An 8,303-nucleotide genomic window follows, 5' to 3' on the forward strand; every position below is an offset into this window, starting at 1 on the left:
TTTTTGCCTCTCGTAACACATTTCATAATTAACTTGTATTTTTTGAAATAACTAGGAAATTCTTGACTGCTCTCAGCTTTTGCGAGCGGAAAAAGTTCCTTCTTCCTTTTACAAGAATCACTAATGTCTGATGTAACCCAGTTTTTAAATCTTTCTGGTCTTCTGGAAATCACTTTCCTTTGTGGGAAAGCTATATCAAGGTTATACTAGAAAATCTTCAAAAAATTTTCCGTCTTTTCCTTGGTAATGGAGGTATCATATACTTCTCTCCAAGCTAGTTTGCTGATTAGACACTGGAAGTGTTCAATATTTTTCTGGCTATGACTCCTTTTATGAGTAATATTTTGCACACTGGTCGAAATTTGATTTTCGGGAATGGTTAGTATTTACGAAAGGTAATCACTACAGCCAATATCAAAGTTTTTCTGATCAGGTATGTTTACACATACCTGATCAAGCTGAGTGACACTAGTTTTTTTACATGTGTAGGAGAGCTAAAAGCTAGACACGGATTGAAGGCTTTTATACTATTTTAGAACTTTTCTCTGTGACCGTTATGGCTTATAAAATCAGTATTAACATCTCCACACAGTCCCACTGTTTCCGCAGTTGTCTTTAGTTTGTCTAAAGCAGGTTCCGTTTTCTGAAGGGAAAAAAAAACCTTTTATTGATAACAAGAGATCTACACAGACATAAAACAATAGTTTTGGCAGATACTAGCTCAACAGTTGAGATTTCAAAGTCGCTTGCACAACCTAGTTTGCACACAGAGGCTAAACCCTTATAATCTAAGTTTTCATTTATATATATATAAGTTCCCACTTTCTGATTCTATTCTACAAAAGCAGATTGTAAGGTTGAAGCGCAATACCGGTACTTTTAAGTTATCCAAGTGCTCATTTTGTAACCAATGTTCACAAAAACATGAAACTGAAACATCTTTCCATTGACTACTGAGAAGTATATTTATTTCCTTAACTTTGTTTGTTAATAACTGTGCATTTTGGCGTACAGTCTTTAGTGTGTGTTTGCAGTTTGGTACTGCAACACATTTTTTTTATACAGTCCACTTACATTAGAAATGTTTTTCGCTCTTTTTATAAGACATCGAATTTTTCTTTATCAGCCATTTGTCAAAGTACTTTGAACTGCTTCTATACTATGTCTCTTGTGACTCAAGTTTACTAAACGACAGATTTCTTCAGCCAAAAGTTGTTTCCCACTGTGATTTAAATGAAGGCCATGGCTGGTATGCGTGGATCTGTCTAACGTGCTTACATTTATTAAGTTCTGATACAGAAATTTTTTGCATACTTCATCTCTCTCTTTGTCTACTCTTCCTATTACTTTACTTACACATTACCAAGGAGGCAAGTCTTATTTGTGTAGTTCATTTACAACAGCTCCATTTATGTTGCCTAATTTCAGTAGCTCACTTTCAAGGGGTGTGATGAGTTCACTACATTTTTCTCTGGCAGCATTATTTGCTCCTGCACAAATTACGACACAGCCTTTTGAGCCAAGGTTTTCACAATATTTTACCACTGTTTTTGTCACTTCTTCAACGCCTGCTGCTGGCTTGACAAAGATCTGGATACTTACGTTAGTTGGCGCATCTGCCAACTTTTGTGCTATCGGACGTCCATGATATAGACAAAAATTATAACTTTTCGTTCTTTCTTACACAGTTCAGGCCAGCCATCTAACTCGGAGAGCTTTCGTTGGCGCTCGAAAAACACCGCATGTCTGGTGCCGCCTTTAGACCTGGATGTTCGCGCCGTTGCCTTATCTGCAGTGGATCTATAGAGAGAGTGTTGGGAGTGGGACGCGTTCTCAACTGAGAAAGAAGTGGCGAGCGCTGAAGAGAGGAGGAGTCTGCAGACGGGCGCAGGGCTGCGGCGGAAGAGCGGGACACTTTGCCGACAACTCCGCAAGACGTGGCGGACTTGTCCCAAGTTGTTGGGGGCGACTGCGGCCCCTGCCGCGCCGCGCCGCGCTGTGCCCACACAAACTGTAAACTGCGCCCCTTCGCTCGTCTCCGTGTTTACAGCCGCTGTCGCCACGCCTCAGTTCACCGCGATACCGCACGCGGCGCTGCTGCTGCTTCCGGCGTGCTGCGTTCAGTTCAAACTTTGCGACAAGACAAACATTTCTATTCGCGGGCTGCGGTAGACGTAAGGAGATGGGCACCGCGTGTGCGCTCTGTGGGGACACGTTATTAGATCACGTCCTAGATGCAACATCTACATCTCGTAGCTCGTGACTTACGTCACAGTCATGCGAAGCGTGCTGTCAAGGTGTGATACACGATTATCTACACCAGTACAGAAATACTTTTAGCTTTGGTCGGAGGAAGATGAGAAACCATGATGTGGAAACATTAACCACCGACGTTACGGAACACCAAATATCGCTACCAATACATCGATCGCCTTGTAAGGTTATTCACGAAGCTGAAAACATACAGAACCTGTCATTAATATTCGACCAGTTTCTTTCTAATACTATTTATTTTATTTTCACAGTTACATTTAAGAATCACATGAAATTTGAAGAAATGAAAAATGCATTCCATTAGGAATTTAAACTGTGGCACGAACTGGTAATTTCTTAAGTAACATGATAAGACAGCATTTTCTTACATAATATTTGACAGCTTACCACCGTAATTGCCGGCCGGAGGGGCCGAGCGGTTCTAGGCACTTCAGTCTGGAACCGCGCGACCGCAACAGTCGCAGGTTCGAATCCTGCCTCGGGCCTGGATGTGTGTGATGTCCTTAGGTTAGTTAGGTTTAAGTAGTTCCAAGTTCTAGGCGACTGATGACCTCAGATGTTAAGTCCCTTAGTCCTCAGAGCCATTTGAACCATTTGAACCACCATAATGCCTTTAATATTCGTTCATACAATCTCTGTCGTTGAATACAGCAATAATAACGGAATAAAATACTTTGTCAACCATCCCTTCTGCTTTACAGTCACTTTCAAATTCTATTCCTTGTTAACAGCGATTTTCACGGTGTTCGCAGGTCCAATTAGTTCCAATTTCTTTTTAACTGCTTCTTCTTTTCTTCTGTCGATTGTACTTGATGCCACTCTTTTATCGAGTTCGTCCGTAAATTCCTAATGAGGCTATCTGTCGGCACAGGTAGTGTCTGAAGCAATGTAAAGAAATGTAAAATAACATATAAGACTCCTGTGGCTGAAAAGGGCAAAAAACATGACCTAAGAGGGCCCATCCCTTTTTCTAAAAAACTGACTATAAAATTTGGACTTTTCAGTGTATATATATATTGAGGTGATGAAAGTCATGGTATAGCGATATGCATATGTACACTACTGCTCTTTAATTTCAATAAACCCAATAAATAACATATAGTTATCCACAGATGAGGCCTATTACCGTGGGTACCGTCGAGGAAGCAAAGGAATAGTACAAAAGTTGAACATATACTATGATTTTTGTTTGTGGTCGTCGATATACAATAGTATCCAACAAACAATGTTGTGTACATTAACGTTATGTGCCTATCTGATATATGTACCTGCACAGGATAGAATAGCATGGAGAGCTGCCACAAACCAGTCTCAGGACTGTGGACCACAACAACAAACAACACCTATTTGCGAACGGACGCCGCATTTGATGCAACTGTGTTGTCCTCTGTAGTGATGTGATGTCCGCAGCGAACGGCAAGCATTGCCACGATACATAACATGTGGTTCCTGCACGTCAGTGCTTTCGTGACACTGAAGTGTGCATATCGCTAGTATGGCTCCACGGGTGGAGATATCCATAGAAAAACGTGCTGCAACTGTAGCACCTAGCCAAGCAAGTTTATCTATTCACCAAATTGCGAAACAATGTGGTGTGTCTATAAGGGGAGTGGAATACAATCTTCACCGCCAGAAGGCAACATATAGCACTGAGGACATACCACGACCAGGACGACCTCATAAAAAAACTAAAAGTGATGATAAATATATCAGTATAGCGTGGAGATAGTGTCACAGACATGATACGTGAATTGGAGTGGCAATCATTAAAACAAAGGCGTTTTTCGTTGCGACGGGATCTTCTCATGAAATTTCAATCACCAGTTTTCTCCTCCGATTGCGAAAACATTCTGTTGGCACCCACCTACATAGGGAGGAATGATCATCACGGTAAAATAAGAGAAATCAGGGCTCGCACAGAAAAATTTAAGTGCTCGTTTTTCCCGGGTGCCGTTCGAGAGTGGAACGGTAGCGAGACAGCTTGAAGGCAGTTCATTGAACCCTCTGCCAGGCACTTTATTGTGAATAGCTGAGTAATCACGCAGATGTAGGTGTAGAATTACCAATAAGAGAAATAGATTCAAAACAGCGCCCCAAATTCGTGCAGAATTGGTAGAAATTAACACGACAAAAATATCTGTTGCTACAGTAAAAACGAAACTGAAGCCGGCTTGAAAGGATGCGTCACAGTACGAAAACCCCTTATAATGCCCATAAGTAAACAGAAGAGACTTGAATGGGCTAGAAAATATCGTAATTGGACATCGGAAGAGTGGACGAAGGTGTTATCCACCGATGAATCGAAGTTCGAGATTTTTTGGAACCAGAAGGAGAATATTTATTCGCCGATTTGCAGGAGAAAGGTTAGCCCAGCAGCGTGTTCTACCTACAGTTACACATGGCGAAGGCTGTATAATGGTTTGGGAATGTTTTGTCGGAGATAGAGTTGGCGACATTGTGAAAACAGAAGGATGTATGGAGCAGAAGCAGTACCGCCCCATACTTCAGTATAATGCAATACGATGTGGATTGCGCTTAATAGGGAAAGGATTCACCTTAGAGTAGGATAATGACCCAAAACATCGGTCGACTCTGGAACCGCGCACTGCTACGGTCGCAGGTTCGAATCCTGCCTCGGGCATGGATGTGTGTGATGTCCTTAGGTAAGTTAGGTTTAAGTGTTTCAAGTTCTAGGGGACTGGTGACATCAGACGTTAAGTCACATAGTACTCAGAGCCATTTGAACCATCGGTCGGCATATTGTACGAACTACATTACCTCAAACGAAAAACAGAAAGTACTGAATGATATGGTGTGGCCGTCCCAAAACCCCGATTGTAATCCCATTGAAAAGGTCTGGGATGAAGTGGACAGACGTATCAGGGAAGTTAATTTATCCAGCAAAGAACATCCCTAGAATATTGTTAAGGTTGTGTGGAATCATATAGATTCACGATACCTACAAAAACTGATTGACCGCATGCCTCGAATTTGTGAGGCAGTCAATACAAAGGAGGATACTTTGATGAAAGTAAAATATAATGATTGTGATTGTATTACGTACGAGGGTAGTCCCAAAAGTAACGTCTCCTATTATTTTATAAGTACATAGACCTGTTGATTTCTACAATGGTTTACATCAGTTTACAGCTTGAACATTTAGCTATTTTTCGACATAATCAGCATTTCTGTCGATGCATTTTTTTTGACGCTATGGCGGTTTTTGTATGCCCATGTCATATCAGCTCGCCGCCATGCTGTTCAGAAACTTATGAACCTCTTCTTTCACCTCGTCGTCGGAGCTGAATCGCTTTCCGGCCAAATGTTCATTTATCTTAGGGAACGGATGATAGTCACTGGGCGCAAAGTCATGACTATAGGGTGGGTGGGTGATTATGTTCCACTGAAACTGTTGCAGTAGAGCAACGGTTTGCCGTGCGATGTGTGGGCGAGCGTTGCAAGGAGAATGTGTGCGCCCTCGCTCAACATTTCTCTCCTCCGGTTCTGAATGCCCGTTTGAGTTTTTTCAGAGTCTCACAGTACCTGTCAGCGTTAACTGTGGTCCCACTGGGCATGAAGTCGACCAACAATACCCCTTTCCGATCCCAAAAAATGGTTGTCATGACTTTACCGGCAGACTGTGTTTGTTTGAATTTCCCCGGCTTTGGCGAAGAAGGATGCCACCATCGGCGTGATTGTTGCTTGGTCTCAGGTGTCAACTGGGTATGCGCAGGTTTCGTCGCCCGTGGCAATTGGGTCCAGAAAGTTGTCCTGTTCGGCAGCAAGGCGGTGAAGAAATGCGCGGGAAGCATCAGCTCGTTGCCGCATGTGGTCCTCAGTCATCATGCGCGGCACCCATCTTGCTCACACCTTCCGGTAGTTCAATGTTTCCGTTAAAATTCTGTGAGCGGTGCATCGGGAAACTTCAGGAACCAACGTGCAGAGATCATTCAGGGAGATCCGCCGATCTTCAGGCATGCTTCGCTCAACCTTCAACATTGTCTCCTCAGAAACTGACGGTCTCCCGCTCCTTTGTTCGTCGTGAACTTCGGTCCGACCAGCTGCAAACTCTCTACACCACTTACGAACATTTTTGACATCCGTGCGCGACTCACCATACACTTCCGTCAATTGCCGATGGATTTCAATTGGCGCAGTGCCCTTTGCGTTCAAAAATCGAATAACTGCATGCAATTCGCACTCGCTGGTGACATCCAACGGGAGCTCCATTCTCAACGGCTGCCAAGCCAAGAAGACTGAGCGCCTCAGCGCCGGCTTTGTATGTTTAGACACAGCGCATGAAGAACTTTTCATAACAGTGTGACCAACTGCCACACAGAGTTCTGCACTTGTAAAAAAATAGGAGACCTTACTTTTGGGATCACCCTCGTATGTGGAAGTTAATATAGTTATATTAACGTTTGATTTGGGTTGTAAATCTGAAATACCTGGTTCTACTGAAATTAATAAGCGGTAGTGTACGTATAGGGCTAAATCGCAGCAGTATCGCTTACGCAAGGTATAAAAGGGCAGTGCATTGACGGAGCTGTCATTTCTACTCAGTTGATTCATGAGGAAAGGTTTCCGTTGTGATTGTGGCCGCAGGACGGGAATTACCAGACTTTGAAAGCGGAATTGTAGTTGGAGCTAGACATATGAGACACACCATATCCGAAATCGTTAGAGAATTCAATATCCTTAGATCCACTGTATCAAGAGTATGTCGTGAATACCAGAATGCATGCTTTGCCTCTCACCGTGGATAACGCAGCGGTCGACGGCCTTCCCTTAACGACCGAGAGCAGCGGCGTTTGCTTATAGTTGTCGGTGCTAACAGACAAGCAACAATGAGTGAAATAACTGCAGAAATCAATGTGAGACGTACGACGAGCGGATCCGTTAGGAAAGTGCGGTGAAATTTGTCACTAATGGGCTATGACACCAGACAACCGACACGAGTTCCTTTACAAACAGCACGACATCGCCTGCAGCGCCTTCCCCTGGTCTCGTGACCATACTGGTTGGACCCTTGACGACTGGGAAACCGTGGCCTGATGAGATGAGTCCCGATTTCATTTGGTAAGAGGTGATGGTAGGGTCCGCGTGTGGCGCAGTCCGCACTGAGTCATGGACCCAGGTAGTCGACAAGGCATTGTGCAAGCTGGCGGTGGTTCATTAATGCTGTAGGCTGTATTTACATGAAATGGGCTAGGTCTTCTGTTATGTTCGGCTACTTAGAGCCATTCATGGATTTCATGTTCTCAAAAAACGATAGGATTTTTATGGATGACAAAGCGCCGTGCCACGAGCCCTCGATTGCTCGCGATGGTTTCAAGAACGTTCTGGACAGTTCGACTCAATGACTTGGCCACCCAGATCGCCTGACATGAATCTCGTCGAACATTTATGGGACATAATCGAAAGGTCAGTTCATGCACAAAGTCTTGCACCGGTAACATTTTCGCGATTATGGACGCCTATAGAGGCAGAATGGCTCAGTATTTCTGCAATGGACTTCCAGCGACTTGTTGAGTCAGTGCCATGTCGAGTTTTTGCACTACGCCGGGCAAAGGAAGGCCCGAGACACGATATCCATTTTTCCAAGCTTTTGTAGTAAACATCTAGGGGGTGACAGGTCACGTCATGTAGAACAACTTTTGTCAGAGACAGAATGTTCGCCTGCGTTTCCCGGCAACACTGGGCGTCCTTTAATACACATCGGACCTGGAACGACGGGACTTCAGCGAACTAGCAGGGCCTACTAACCAGGTAGGCTGCATACTACACTACTGGCCATTAAAATTGCTACACCAAGAAGAAATACAGATGATAAACGGGTATTCATTGGACAAATATATTATACTAGAACAGACATGTGATTACATTTTGACGGATTTTGGGTGCATAGATCCTGAGAAAACAGTACCCAGAACTACCACCTCTGGCCGTAATAACGGCCTTGATACGCCTGGGTATTGAGTCAAACAGAGCTTGGATGGCGTGTACAGGTACAGCTGCCCATGCAGCTT

The sequence above is a fragment of the Schistocerca piceifrons genome, chromosome 1 (genome assembly GCF_021461385.2).
Source record: "Schistocerca piceifrons isolate TAMUIC-IGC-003096 chromosome 1, iqSchPice1.1, whole genome shotgun sequence".
In the NCBI taxonomy this organism is placed as follows: Eukaryota; Metazoa; Arthropoda; class Insecta; order Orthoptera; family Acrididae; genus Schistocerca; species Schistocerca piceifrons.